Genomic DNA, 14,573 nt, shown 5'->3' with positions numbered 1-14,573 from the left:
CAGTTTAGAAATAATTTAATCTCGCTATAATTTAACATTCAAAAATATACTAAGTTATGATTTTTAACAACAAAGTTTATAAAAAATAATTTTACGTTTATAAAATTTATATTTCACAATAAATTATTCATTTCCATTAAACCTGAAAAAATGTATTTTATAAAAGCAAAAACTCAAGAAGTCCAATTTTTGATATTTGAGTTTCAAATGCTTAAATTTGATTTTTGATCATAACTTTGGAAAATCGGAAAAGAGAAGAGTGGGGCATTGTTATCACAAACTGGACAAGAAACTTGAACCAGACAGGGAATATAGTGGGAATGTTTTTCTCCCTCTCTCTACTTCCCTGTGCTGAGTCTGGGGGGAAATCTTGTATTTCCCATACTGTTTTCTGAGTTCCTGGAGTGGGGCTGGCCTGGGTCCTTGCTTCAGTTGAGTCCACACATGTGGCAGGACTGGCCCACTTGCTACACAGTTTGGCTTGACGTCAGAGGGGTGGAGTGGAAATGGCTATGTAAGGGCCATGGCTGGAGGTCTAAGCATAACATTGTTCAGAGATATGCTTCCCATGAGCCACAGAGGGCTAAGCACACAGGCAGGAGAGGCTGGGTGTGACAGCACGCACCGCTGTCTGACTGACACAGTGATGACACCTATGTTATCCTTTTGTCTAGGGATGCTGGGATTACTGCATGTGGACAGTTCCTCTGCTCCTTAGTAGTGTCCTGGTGTTCCTGAGGCTCCTGAGCTTAACTGCAATCCCAGAAGAAGGGAAATGAATATGACCTTTAACTGATTTGGTTTAGGTTTCTCTCACTTGAAAGAATGGGAGCTCACAATAGAAATAGCTTTAGCCATAAAGAAACAAAAATTTATATGAATAAAGATTTATTCACTGCAGAATGTGAACTGAATGTCATATATGCCTCAGAAGGAATGCAGGGCTTTAATTTTACCCTCTTAAAGGGGAAAAAAGAGATCTTTCTCAAGGATTGTCATAAGGACAAAAGAAAGCAAATACATAAAGTATTCAAAATAGTACCTTGTGCTTAGTAGGTGTTGCAAAAATATTAGACCTTATTTTTGCCATTATACTTGTCCTTTTACATTTGGAAGTTTGACAGAAGGTGTGCAATTGATCAGGATGCATTGTACTCTATGGATTTATAACCTCTTTGTACAATTACTTAATGAAGACGATGCATTGTACTCAGACTGATATGCTGAATTGAAACCACTTTGTACAACTACCTAAAGAAGATAAAATCAAGTTTGAAAGTTCATCTAATTATTCATACACTATCTTCTAAAAAGAAAATTAAGAAGATCTTGCTTTTTATTCTCCCAGGTTTTTCTTTTTTCTTTTGCTCAAAGCTAGTATTTCTACCACTTGCATTCAGCTCCACTTCTGGCTTTTTTGTTTTGGTAGTTTATTAGAGATAATAATCTCATAGATTTTCCTGTCTAGTTTAGCTTTAAACTGCTCTCCTCAGATCTCAGCCTCCTGAGTATCTAGGATTACAGATATGAGCCACCAGCACCCAGCTCTCTCCTGAGAAGTTTTAAGAAGATTTAATGGGAGGCCCCATTGTATTTTGAAGAGATTTGTTTGAAGAAGAAGAAGAAAACAAAACACATAATAATTAATAGCTAGGCATTGTCTTTCTACCCAAACAAAATACATAAAGAAGGCTTGGATAAACGTCCCCAAAAGTCTAAATGTTAAAGGTGCCTATGGCACTCTTTGGAGGTCATAGAACCTTTAAAAGATGGGGTCTAGTGAAGGTCCTAGGGCCATTGGGAACATGCCTTGAGGGTGGTGAAGTGAGTAGTTCTGCTTGGCCAAGCATTCCTGCTATGATGTATTGTCCTGCCACAGGCACAAAAGCAACAGGTAAACTAAGCATGAATTACATCTCTCAAACTATAAGCTAAAATAAATCTCTCTCGACAAATACATTATTTCAGCTACATGTAGTGATGAAAAATTAACCATTGGAAATAAATTCTAACCAAGCCATGACATTAGAAGATACAGATAATCTCTCTGTACTTCCATTTTTCTTGTTTGGAGAATAGATATAATCTAATATATCCAATTTCCAGTGAGGATAGGATGAAAGATGTGCTTAAAGCACCAGTAGTACTGCTTCTGGCACACCAGAACTACTCAGCAAATAGAAAACGCTCGTAATTTCATCATCACAATGCTAATTAGATAAAACTTCTTATTTCAAGAAAGATAAAAAGGAACAGAAGATTGATTTTCAAACATAAAATATCCAGTGCACATCAAAGTTTCCAAATATTATGAATATTACTAGAAGACATCAAAGCATGTAGGAAAAACAAAGCATGTAAGGAAAGAGTTTACTACAGTTTAGACTTTGAATGTCCTTGAAGGGCCATGTGGCTCTTCATGAGGTAGGGTCTACGAGAGGTCTTCACATTGAGGATGTGACCTTGAAGGAGGCTGTAAACTTTTCCTCTTTCTGTTGTCTCCTGTTGAGAGGAAGTTTACCTGTCTAGGAGGAAGAGGTTAGTCTGAGAGGGGACTTCTGTAAACAGCTGTTGGCTAAATCACAGAAGTAATGCTGGCAAATTATCTCCTGGAAACAGAGCTTATTTCATGTACAAATGTAGGCAAATTAAATTGTATCTGAGAGTTTCTCTTTTTCTTGCAGTGCTGGGGATGGAGCTGAGGACCTTATGTGCTAAGCAAGCATTGATCACTGAGCTATGTTCCCAGCCCTTATCTGAGAATCTGGTATACTTTCACATAGCATTTTTACTACTGAGTCAGCACTCAGTTTGATAATAATAATTCCCAAATGATAATACTCAATTCTCTGTAGTCAGATTCCTTTCATAATTTCCCAGAGAGATTCTCCCAACTATCCAAGAGTTCTAGTTGGAAAATGGAAAGGACTCATCTCCTTCTCTGGTTGGTCACAGCTGCACAAGTATGAGTCTGATGACCTAGAAATATATTGTTTTTGTGCTGGTACCAAGATTTGAACTCAGGGCCTTGTGTTCTTGTTTGGCTTTTTCACTCATGGTTGGTGTTCTACCATTTGAGCCACATCTCTAACTTCTAGGTTTTTGGTGGTTAATTGGAAATAAGAGCCTCACATTTATCTGCTCAGGCTAGTTTTGAACTAAGATCCTCTTGAGTAGCTAAGATTATAGGTATGAGTCAATGGCTCTAGTTTATGACCTAAAAATTTTGTTTTGGTTGAGTAGAAGAGAAAATTGGGTTGGTGACACATGTCAAAAAGCATACAGAAATTATATGGGAATTAAATTAAATGGTATTACTGAGGGAAAAATTTATACTTTTTTAAAGTAAGTTTTTTATTGTGAAAATACTGTATAGAGGGGTTACGGTTACATGAGCAAGACAATGAGTACATTTCTTATCAAGCATTGTTGCCTCCTCCTTTGTAAATTTTTATGTTGAAATTTATCAGTAAGAATCAGTTCTTAAAGTGGTCTACATAGCTGAGTTTTACATTGCCTAAATAATTTAGAAAGAAATTCTTGTAAATTCAACTGAAAATTTTCTAAGTATATTTCTTTTGGTTGCATTGTGTGGATGAAAAATGTTGAATGGCTTAATATCTTAACATTTTTTGTACTGAATTATTTTATTTTTTTAAATATTTGAATGTTGTGGAGAAATTATTTATGTGTTTTCTGAGAAAACCAGTATGTTAATAAGAGAACCTGTTTAAAGTATTTGTTTAATATAAAAGTAGTGGTTCTTCCTATATATAATTAATTGTATAATAGCTTAGTATACAAGTTTAATTCAACTAGTAATTTATTTTTATTTTTATTTTTTTTTAAATTTTATTTTATTTTATTTGAGAACATACTGTACAGAGGGGTTACAATTACATGGGCAGGATAATGCATACATTTCTAACCAAGCATTGCAGCCTCCTCCTTTGTTTACCCTTCACCTCCCTTCCCAGCATCTCCCCTCCCCCCCACCCAATCATACCCCCCCCACACACCGACATTGTAAAGCTGGTTTTGATATGACATTTTGTACTTCTCATTGTTGCAACATGTCCACCTGAATCCTTAAACGACTTGTTTGTCCCCATCTCCTCCACATGTTATACTGACATCAAATATAGTGAAAGCGGGGGTTACACTGTGGGGGAGGGACATACAAAGCAACAAAGGAATAATCTTATAAATGCGTTAGAAACACATGCATGAAAGAAACAAAAATATTAAAATACATATTTAAGGGTTCGTTTTCCTAACATCACATTATCTGACCTTTTCCACTTGACTCATACCTATACTAGATATTGCAAATAAGGGAAACCATGGGACCTATGTTTCTTTGGGCTTGGCTTACTTCACTTAATATAATTTTTTCCAAGCCTTTCCATTTCCTAACAAATGGGGCAATGTCATTCTTTCTGATGGAGGCATAGAATTCCATTGTGTATATATACCACATTTTCTTGATCCATTCATCTACTGAGGGGCATCTGGGTTGGTTCCATATCTTAGCTATGGTAAATAATGCTGCAATAAACATAGTTGTGCTGGTAGCTTTAGTGTGGTCTTTTTTGTAAACATCAGGGTAAATGCCCAAAAGTGGGATTGCTGGGTCATAGGGGAGTTCTATGTGAAGTCTTTTGAGGAACCTCCATACTGCTTTCCAAAGTGGTTGAACAAGTTTACATTCCCACCAACAATGAAGCAAGGTTCCTTTCTGTTCACATCCCCTCCAGCATCTGTTATTGTTAGAGTTCTTGATTTTTGCTGTTCTAACTGGAGTGAGGTGATACCTCAATGTTGTTTTGATTTGCATTTCTTTTATGGCTAGGGATGTTGAACATTTCTTCATGTGTTTATTGGCCATCCTTCTTTCTTCTTCAGAGAAGCTTCTCTTTAAGTCTTTCGCCCACTTATTTATTGGGCAGTTGTTTCTTTGAGGATTTGTTGTTGGGTGGTTTAATTTTTTGAGTTCCAAGTATACTTTAGATATGAGACACTTGTCCGTTGTATGGCTAGTAAAGATTGTTTATTGGCCATCCTTCTTTCTTCTTCAGAGAAGCTTCTCTTTAAGTCTTTCGCCCACTTATTTATTGGGCAGTTGTTTCTTTGAGGATTTGTTGTTGGGTGGTTTAATTTTTTGAGTTCCAAGTATACTTTAGATATGAGACACTTGTCCGTTGTATGGCTAGTAAAGATCTTCTCCCAATCCGTGGGCTTTCTATTGATCTTGCTAGCTATGTCCTTTGTCATGCAGAAGCTCTGCAACCTTATGCAATCCCATTTGTCCAACCTTTCTTTGATTTGTTGTGTTTCCGGGTCTCTATTCAGAAAATTTCGGCCTGAGCCAAGGAGACCTAGGGTTTCTCCTATTCCATCCTGTAATGTTTTCAGAGTGTCTGCTTTGAGTTCAAGGTCTTTGATCCATTTGGAGTTGATTCTGGTGCAGGGTGATATATAAGGATCTAGCTTTAGTTTTCTACATGTAGTTAACCAATTTTGCCAGCACCATTTACTGAAGAGGCTGTCTTTCTTCCATTCTATTGTTTTAGCTCCCTTATCGAAGATTAGATGGCTATAGGTCTGTAGGTTCATTTCTGGGTTTTCAATTCTATTCCATTGGTCCTGAGGTCTGTTCTTATGCCAATACCAAAGTAATTTATTTTTTTAAAGTGACACCTGCATGTTTTATTTCCATTTTTCCCCCTTGACTTATTTTTCCGTTTTAATAATCATTATTGGTTACAGCTTAAAAAATATTAGGACAGCTGGGAAGGTGGCTCAGTGGTAGAGCGCTTGCCTTGCATGCATGAGGCCCTGGGTTCGATTCCTCAGCACCACATAAGCAAAATGAAAAAAAAGCCGGAAGTGGCGCTGTGGCTCAAGTGGTAGAGCACTAGCCTTGAGCTGAAGAGCTGAGGGACAGCACCCAGGCCCAGAGTTGAGGCCCACGACCAGAACCCCCCCCCCCCCAAAAAAAAAAGAATGGCAAAAAATATTAGGACAGGGTTGGGAATGTGGCTTAATAGTAGAATGCTTGCCTAGTATGCATGAAGCCCTGGGTCTAATTCCTCAGTACCACATAAATAGAAATAGCCAGAAGTGGTGCTTAAGAGTGGCTTAAGAGAAACTTCTCTGAAGAGGAAAGAAGGATGGCCAATAGACACAAGAAGAAATGCTCAACCTTTCTAGCCATAAAAAAATGCAAATCAAAACAACATTGAGATACCACCTCATCCCAGTTAGAATAGCTAAAATCAAGAACTCTAATAACAACAGATGCTGGAGGGGATGTGGACAGAAGGGAACCTTACTGCATTGTTGGTGGGACTGTAAACTTGTACAACCACTCTGGAAAGTAGTATGGAGATTCCTCAAAAGACTCTACATAGAGCTCCCCTATGAGCCAGCAATCCCACTTTTGGGCATTTACCCTAATGTTTACAAACAAGACCACACTAAAGCGATCAGCACGACTATGTTTAATGCAGCCTTATTTACCATAGCTAAGATATGGAACCAACCCAGATGCCCCTCAGTAGATGAATGGATCAAGAAAATGTGGTATATATACACAATGGAATTCTCTGCCTCCATCAGAAAGAATGACATTGCCCCATTTGTTAGGAAATGGAAAGGCTTGGAAAAAATTATATTAAGTGAAGTAAGCCAGGCCCAAAGAAACATAGGTTCCATGGCTTCCCTTATTTGCAATAACTAGTATATATGTCTGAGTCAAGCAGAAAAGGTCAGATAAGTTGATGTTAGGGAATGAACCCTAAGATATGTATTCAAATTTTTTTTCTTTCATGTGATTGTTTCTAACACAATTATAAGATTATTTCTTTGTTGCTTTGTATGTCCCTCCCCCACAGTATAACCCCTGCTCTCACTGTATTTGATGTTATTATAATTCATGGAGGGGAAGGGAAAAAACAAATTGTTTAAATAGGGACACCGGTGGTCCCATTGCAACAATGAGACGTAGAGTTGTTATGTCGAAAACAAACTTTACAACTTTGGGCTAGGGGAGGAGGGTTGGGTAGGGGGTAGTGGGGGGAGGATAGGATGGGAAGGGGAAACAAAGGAGGAGGCTACAATGCTTGATGAGAAATGTACTCATTGTCTTGCCCATGAAATTGTAACCCCTCTGTACAGTATTTTCACAATTAAAAAAAAAAAAAAAGAGTGGCTTAAGTGGTAGAGTACTAGCCTTGAGCAAAAGAAGCTCAGGGACAGTGCCCATGACCTGAGTTCAAGCCCTAGGATTGGCAAAAAAAAAAAAAAAATAAGAACAGTTTTCACAGCCATCTTTTACCTCCAAAAGTATCATCAATTAAGGAAGGATTTCCCTCTCCAGAAAAAAAAGACATTTTGTTTGACAAAATACTATCACTTTACAAGTTGATGCCTTTTCTTGTATATGTAGTTAACTACACATTAAACTACACAAATACATGTAAATGTAATTTGATTCTTCAAATATGCACGAAATCCCCATGCTCTGCAAAGACCAACTTTCCAACTTAATTTAATTAGCATTAACCAGAATTTAAATGTGGATGACTGAAAAATGGGCAGCTTTGAGTACATAAATTATCCAGATGCTATAAAATAAAGACATAAAATCCACAGCTGCTAAAAGAAATTAAAGCAATGACAACAAGCAGAAATAGATTTTATTACCTCTAAGATTTTTATCCATTGGACTCTAAAGATGGTCATGAAATCCTGCCCTCTTTTCTAGAGTGTTGCAAGTTGTATTTTTTTGGGCATGGTAATGGGCCACCTGGAATTTTCTAAGGGATGGTGGTTCTGAGGTTTGAACTTGGGGCTTTTAGCTAGGTTTTCTACCACTCAAACCAGTTTTGTTTCAGTTTATTTTTCAGATAGGGTCATACACTTTTACCTAGGGCTAGCTAGCATCAGATAGGCACCTTAACTGTGCTTCTACATAGCTAGGGTAACCAATCTATACCGCCATGTCTGGCTTTTTGAAAAAAGGTATTAAGGCAGTTTCTTTGTCTTTTATTTCCCCTTCCTTCCTTCCTTTTTCCCTTTCCTTCCTTCCTTCCTTCCTTCCTTCCTTCCTTCCTTCCTTCCTTCCTTCCTTCCTTCCTTCCTTCCTTCCTTCCTTTCTTTTTCTTTCTCTCTCTCTCTCTTTTTCTTTCTTTGGAGTTGGCCTCCAGTTATGATCTTACCTTTGTTTCTTGCTAGGATTACAGATTTGAGCAACCATACCCATAAACACTGTTAAAATTGTTTCTATGTCTTGATGGTTGCCACCACTCACATGTGAATTTTGGGGAAGGACAGAAATTCAGTACATCATGTGCTTCTTCTGCTAAATATCTTAAATATAGTATCTCATTCATAACTTATAGATGTAGATATCTCCCTTTATAAGCAGGATTTAAATTCAAATTTCCAATTCTGAGTCTGCTCTCTCAACTCAAATGCACACTGCCTCCATCTGAATTGGAGGAGGCAATTGGACTGGGGAGTCCTGACTTTGTTTTGCTTTTGTTATCCTTTCTCTCTCTCTCTCTCTCTCTCTCATTATACTGAGGCTTATACTCAGGGCCTTGCACTTTCCCTTGGTTCCATTGACCCCAGGTCCACTTCTGGCTTCTGGCTTCTTTTTCTTCTTGTTTTTAAAATTTTTCTGGTTACTTGGAGATAAGACTCATGGACTTTTTTGGTGGGCTGGCTTTGATCCACAATCCTCAGTCTCAGCTTCTAGGGTAGCTAAGATTATAGCTGTGAGCCACAAGCACCCAGCTTTACCTGGTTTCTTTATACTTAACATGAAAGAAATGGTTTTTCAGCTATTTTCTATGAAGATCCTGAGTCTCATGATGAATTTAGTGCAGCTAGCAGATTCTCCCTTTCCTGCTTCCTGCAGGAAGATGTGGATGAGAGCTATGGCTCCATTGGGGACTGTATCTAAATAGCCACCAGATGGAGAGGGATGTAGCAGTGTGCAAAGCACCATTTTACTTTAATTTTTAAAAACAGGGTAATATCCAGTTATTTTAGCAAGACACTATTTTTTTTTTTTAAGAAATGTGTAGCCCTCCAATTCAAAAGTTATTATAGCTCTGGTTAGACACTATGGTTACACTTGGTTTATACTGCCAAACTGAAAGGCACCAAAAATGTAATCAAGCCAAGTTATAAAATATGTAGATAGGAAGGGAAAAAAACAAATCGTTTAAATAAGGATACAGGTGGACCCATTGCAACAATAAGACGTACAAGTCATTATGTTGAAAATGAACTTTACAACTTTGGTGGTGGGGGAGGAGGGTTGGGTGGGGGGATTGGGGGAGGATGGGATGGGAAGGGGAAACAAAGGAGGAGGCTACAATGCTCAATAAGAAATGTACACATTATCTTGCCCATGTAATTGTAACCCCTCTGTACAGTATTTTCACAATAAAAAAAATGTAGATGTTTTGGGCTGAGGATGGAGATCAATGGTTGTGTACCAGCCTCTAGCATGTACTATGTCTGGGTTTCATCTTCAGCATTTAAAAAAAAAAAAAGTAAAAGTTTGTTATTATTGTTAGTGCTAGTACATTAAAGTTTCAGGCAAGAGGTAAAGGGTGTAGCCCAGTGTTTCAATAAGGCATTTAAATGCAAATTAAAGTCATTTTACAAAAAGGAATTAAAATGACTGTCCCCTTTGTAAAAATTTGGGAAGTTGTGGGGAGTGGCTGGCATTCCAGACAAAAGTTTAAAAGATAAAATTGTCCTAAAGGTTTATTTCCAGGTAAAAAAGATAAATTAGGATTATTCCAGTTTGCCCTTAATTTTTTTTTTTTGTAACGGTTTCCAGGAGGCCCACAATAAAAGACAGGACAAGTCTGTCAAATGTAACTTAATAAGTTCCACGTAAGACCACGTTTATAAAACTACTTCCAATGACCATCTTTGTTGCTCTTAATTGGAGTAAAAGTGGCCATTTGTAAAAACTAATTGTAAAAACTCAAAGCCAGCTTGGGCAGACAAAAGTCCCTATGAAATTGTCATCTCTAATCTGCCATCAGAGTGCTCAAAAGCCCAGTTGCTTGGGAGCTCAAAGTGACCAATTGCTAACCCTGAGCTGGAGAGCTGAGGGACAGCACTCCAACCCTGAGTTCAAGTCCAGTGACTGACCAAGGAAAATGCCAAATGCATTTATCCCAACATAAAAAAGGCACCCCGGGGACCCAACAATGTTAAAACATCCAGAGGCAATTACAAGCAATCGCTTGGATGACAAAAATGGTATCAGACCCTGAGTGACTTGAGCTTGGCCCTTCAAAAAATTGATCGAAGCAGGTCATGGAAAGATAGTTTGTAAACATGCCTAACACCCATGTTGGTCTAACTGGGCAAAACTTGCCAGTCATCTGTGATAGCAGTAAAAGCTAAGGTTGCAAAATGTAAATCCCAACCTCCCTGTATCTGCTCAAAGTCCTAATTGGCAATAACTTTTGAGCTGGTTAAATTCATCTGTTAAAAGCTTGTAGAGCTGAGATTATGTCCCTGTTGACATTAGTCATTGTTGGGGGCACTAGAAATCAGGTTCGTCTGCCAGTCCCCTATCCCCCCCTCCCCTGCAAGTGCTTTTACAAACCAGGATGCTAAACGAGCTATGCTGCTGTAGCCCAAGAAAAGGTCTGTACATTTGTTAAAGGTTAAATGTTGTATATAAGCCACTTTAAACAGGCTGTCCAGAGGCAGTGGGCAGTACTTAGAGTGCCAATCAGTCACAGGTTTAAAGCATCTACTGGGTTTTCTTAAAAAAAAAAAAAACAACAACAACAAAACTCTGACAAGTAATTATTAGTCAATTGTTTACAAGTTATAGGTAACCTCTATCTCATTGATCTTCTTGTTGCTTTAATTGGAAATAAAAGGGCTTTTGTAACAAAAACTTTTGCCACAGTTCAAAGCCATCCCAGGCCCAAAAAATCCATCTAAACCTCCATCTCCCAGCTAATCAGCACAGAGCCAGGCTGGAGGCATGGCTCCAGACTCACCTCTAAGTATCCAGCCGAAGGTTGAAAGTGGCATTGTGACTCAGTGGTAGAGCACTAGCCTGGAGCAGAAGTGCCCAGGGACAGTGCACAGGCCTTGAGTCCAAACTGTAAATGCCAAAAGACACCTGCCAGGACAAAGTCAGTCCTGACGATGGAAAATCATGGAGAGGAGTAAGAGGAGATGACATTCTAAATGGAATCACTTTATGCTGGCCCTTTCAAAATTAATCAGGGCCGGGAGATCAAGAGAAATAGTTGCTTGTCCTCCTAATGCCCATACCTGTCTATCTTCTAACTGTACAGAAAATTAAGTCCTGCCTTTGTTACCTGCTATTTGTGTTTACAGTAGCTTCTGACTGGTACTCCTAACCAGTCCATATGCTCCCTCTACCCAGTTACCCAAAAGACCCTAGACAGCCCCTTTCTGCCTTCTTGCCCCAAGTCTAGTTATTTCACCTTCCCTGTAACGGGCTACAACTGGGATTTTTACTCCAAATGAAACATTTCTGGCCCACGGCCAATGTGTGTTCTCCTATGTCATTCATGTTAACTGACCTTGTCACCTTGTTAGCTTTTTGCTTGATGTTTTGTCAGCTTTTTGCTTGATCTTTGCAAAGTCTCTTTCAACAGGATAACATACCCTTCCCAGGATACCACTTGGAAACAAGTGGCCATCCTGTTCCTTCAGGCAACCAGAGACATCACTTACACTGCTCTGCCTTGCCCAGCACAGACACCAGCTCCAGGGATTCCTTGATGTCCCCAGTCCAGCAGGAAGTAGCCAAACCCAAGACACCATTGGCTCTGGTACCTTTAAATATTTCGGCTACCCCCTCCTCAGGTTACTGTGATCCTAAAGCAGAAAAGTCTTAACCCTCTCCTCCAGGATGCCTGGAGTCAGGTACCATGCTATGTCTCTAATCCGAGACAAAAAAAGGCAATTTCAGGTCTTTGATAGCCCCTTCTGGAAATCAATCCCTCCATGACATATTCCTCTCTTGGGGTACTAACAACAATTTTTGCCTTTTATTAATGTGTCTTACATTTTAGATAACTATTGCCATGGAAAAAGGAGGACCTTTACCAACCAAACTGCCAAACAGATGCTTCATGGACGGTACCCGGCTGAGCAACAATGCAGAGACCCATGACTACTTCGCCCCTTGACAGCAGGAAGTAGCTCCAGAAGAAACGACCTCTGCCTGTACCCCCTTGGCCTGTACCCCCCTATTCTTATTAAACAACAGAGCGGGGAATGTTAGTATTATGCTCACCTTTGGTCCTCAGCTCCACCCACACCTGGGCCCCATTCTATTCCTGGAGTTCCCTCCATACAGCTGACCCTTCCCTCTGTCTGTCTAGACCCACCTGAACTCCCATCTACCTCACTTCCTATGGCTTAGACCTTCCTGCTACCTGGATGGGGATGGAGGCCATGTGCTCCCTCTTGGGGGAAATGTGACTCCTCTAATAAACCTTATAATAGTCTTTTCTCCTGTGCCTGTCTACCTCTTCATGGTCTCCTGGGATGGATGTGTGGGATCCTCCTCTTTCAATTATTCAGTGAAAGAACATACAGCTTGCTATGAAGAGACTTCATAGCATGAGTTAAAAAGTATATATACATGTACACACACACGTGTGTGTGTTTGATCCTTCATAATAACTTATTATTACACTGGACTCATCCATAGTATGGAAATGATTAAAAGTGCTGCTCTGAACTATTTTGGGAATGTATTTTACATATCCCTTGTAAAAGTTATATTTACCCTAGGTGCAAGTATTATGGTATTAACAGGTGATAAACCAAGTCAAGTTTGCTTACACTGGTTGGGGATTTTCAAGCCTGTCCTCTGTCCTCTTTTACTTTGAATAAAAGTTTAGTTCCTATGTAGAATGAAAATAAGAATGTCTACTCCTCATTCTATACTGATCTAGAAATTTCCTTGATTCTGCTACAGTGCAACTTAATTTAGTGACATGATTAAAGTAAGATGTCAAAATGTAAAAAACAAAAAAAAAAAGAATCAGTTCCTGGAAGGCACTGAAGCCCTTGAAGGAGAGAGGGCAGTTAGAACTCTTTAGGGTACATTATTTAGGCAGCAATTTGAGCATGTTAGGTGTATTTCTGCCATTCCACAACAGTACAAGTGAGAAAAAAGTTACAATAAGAAGTTATTTTACAACATTGACCAAAACTTATTTTTCTATGTGCTAGTTCCAGGAAACTCAAGTTCCTCTATAAATGTATATTTTGGGCAACACTGGAGTTTGAATCTCTGACTTTGTGCTTGCTCAGCCACTACCCCCCAGATCTTTTCAGTTATTTGGATTTTTGTTGTTGTTGTTGTTGTTTTCTGATACAGTTTTGCACCTTTTTCTTTTCTTTTTTTAAAGTTCCAGGAGTTATTTTATTATTAAACTTTTAATACTATTGAGCCTTGGAAGACAATTTGTTCAAAATTTAAAAACTTAGCTATTGGAATCTGATACAATACTCAATTTATCTTTTAGTTATAATATAAAAAAGAGATTTGAGAAATCTGGCCTATTGAGTTATCTACTGACCATCAAATGATAATAAATTGTTTTTGCTTTTTTTTTGTACCTTTGCTTGGGCTAGCATTGAGCCAAGATAATGGGTGTGTCACCTTGTTCTTTGAAATAGACATCATTTTTTTTTTCCAGGTTGGCCTTGAATGGAGATCCTTCTTATCTCTGCCTTACAAATAACTGGGATTTCAGGTGTGAGTGATCACACTTGGCCTTAAAGCTTCAAAAATATGGACAAAATTCTAACTGAAAGCCATTTTCCCAGGTATTCTCCTTGACCAGCAGCCATGCTTGTATGCTCCAGTTTGTATATCTTAGTGTTGTCCCAGGTTTACCGTAGGGCCATCTAGTTTCAGAGATGGATATTCTCTCTAGGACACAGCTGAACAGGCTTAGATGGATACTAGTCCTTCCAGAGATAATGGCTTTCACACTGCTGCATCTAAAGCCAAGGAGCTAAGTGTAAGATTTCTTTCATCCGTATCTATAATGCTTTTCAATTTAAGCTTTTTTTCCCTCACTTCTTTTTTTGCCAAAAGCCACCTGCCCCTCTCACAGGCTGTGACCTGGCTGCCACTCACCGCAGTTGTCTTCATCAGCCTGGTTCCCACAGTCATCCACACCATTGCAGTGAAGCAGCTGGGGCAAGCATTTGGTGATGTTCCCGCAGGGAAAGGAGCCCAGGGGGCACCGGATACCTTGCTCACTTGCTTGGGTGACTAGGGGTAAAGAAAAGAGAGGTGACATTGGAAGAAGGTTAATACCAAGATTGTTAAGAGAAAAATGATTGTCCCTGGCATTTTCTAAACATTTGGGTTTCTTAGCTGCTTTGTGTAGCCTTCCCCACAGCAGCCTTCCCTGGCTCAGATCCCGACACCAGTGGATTCCAAGAGCCTTTTCCTTAATATGATGCTGGTTTTGGCCTCTCTTTCCCGTTGGACATGATGTTGTCTTTGGAAACATCTG

The 14,573-nt window shown here is 39.1% G+C and overlaps 1 protein-coding gene across 1 annotated transcript in view; it reads right to left on the bottom strand.

The window, feature by feature from the left end:
* The window catches only part of Rxfp1 (relaxin family peptide receptor 1), an 88,900-nt gene extending 74,580 nt beyond the window's left edge, over positions 1–14,320 (bottom strand). The window contains exon 1 of the mRNA XM_042668401.1: positions 14,189–14,320. The gene's annotated coding sequence lies outside the window, so the exon portion shown is untranslated. The remainder of the gene's footprint in view (positions 1–14,188) is intronic.
* Between the last annotated feature and the right edge of the window lie 253 nt (positions 14,321–14,573).

Source organism: Dipodomys spectabilis, unplaced genomic scaffold, assembly GCF_019054845.1.
Source record: "Dipodomys spectabilis isolate Male_0828 unplaced genomic scaffold, ASM1905484v1 ptg000436l, whole genome shotgun sequence".
In the NCBI taxonomy this organism is placed as follows: domain Eukaryota; kingdom Metazoa; phylum Chordata; class Mammalia; order Rodentia; family Heteromyidae; genus Dipodomys; species Dipodomys spectabilis.
This window is presented reverse-complemented; position numbering and strand designations above follow the sequence as displayed.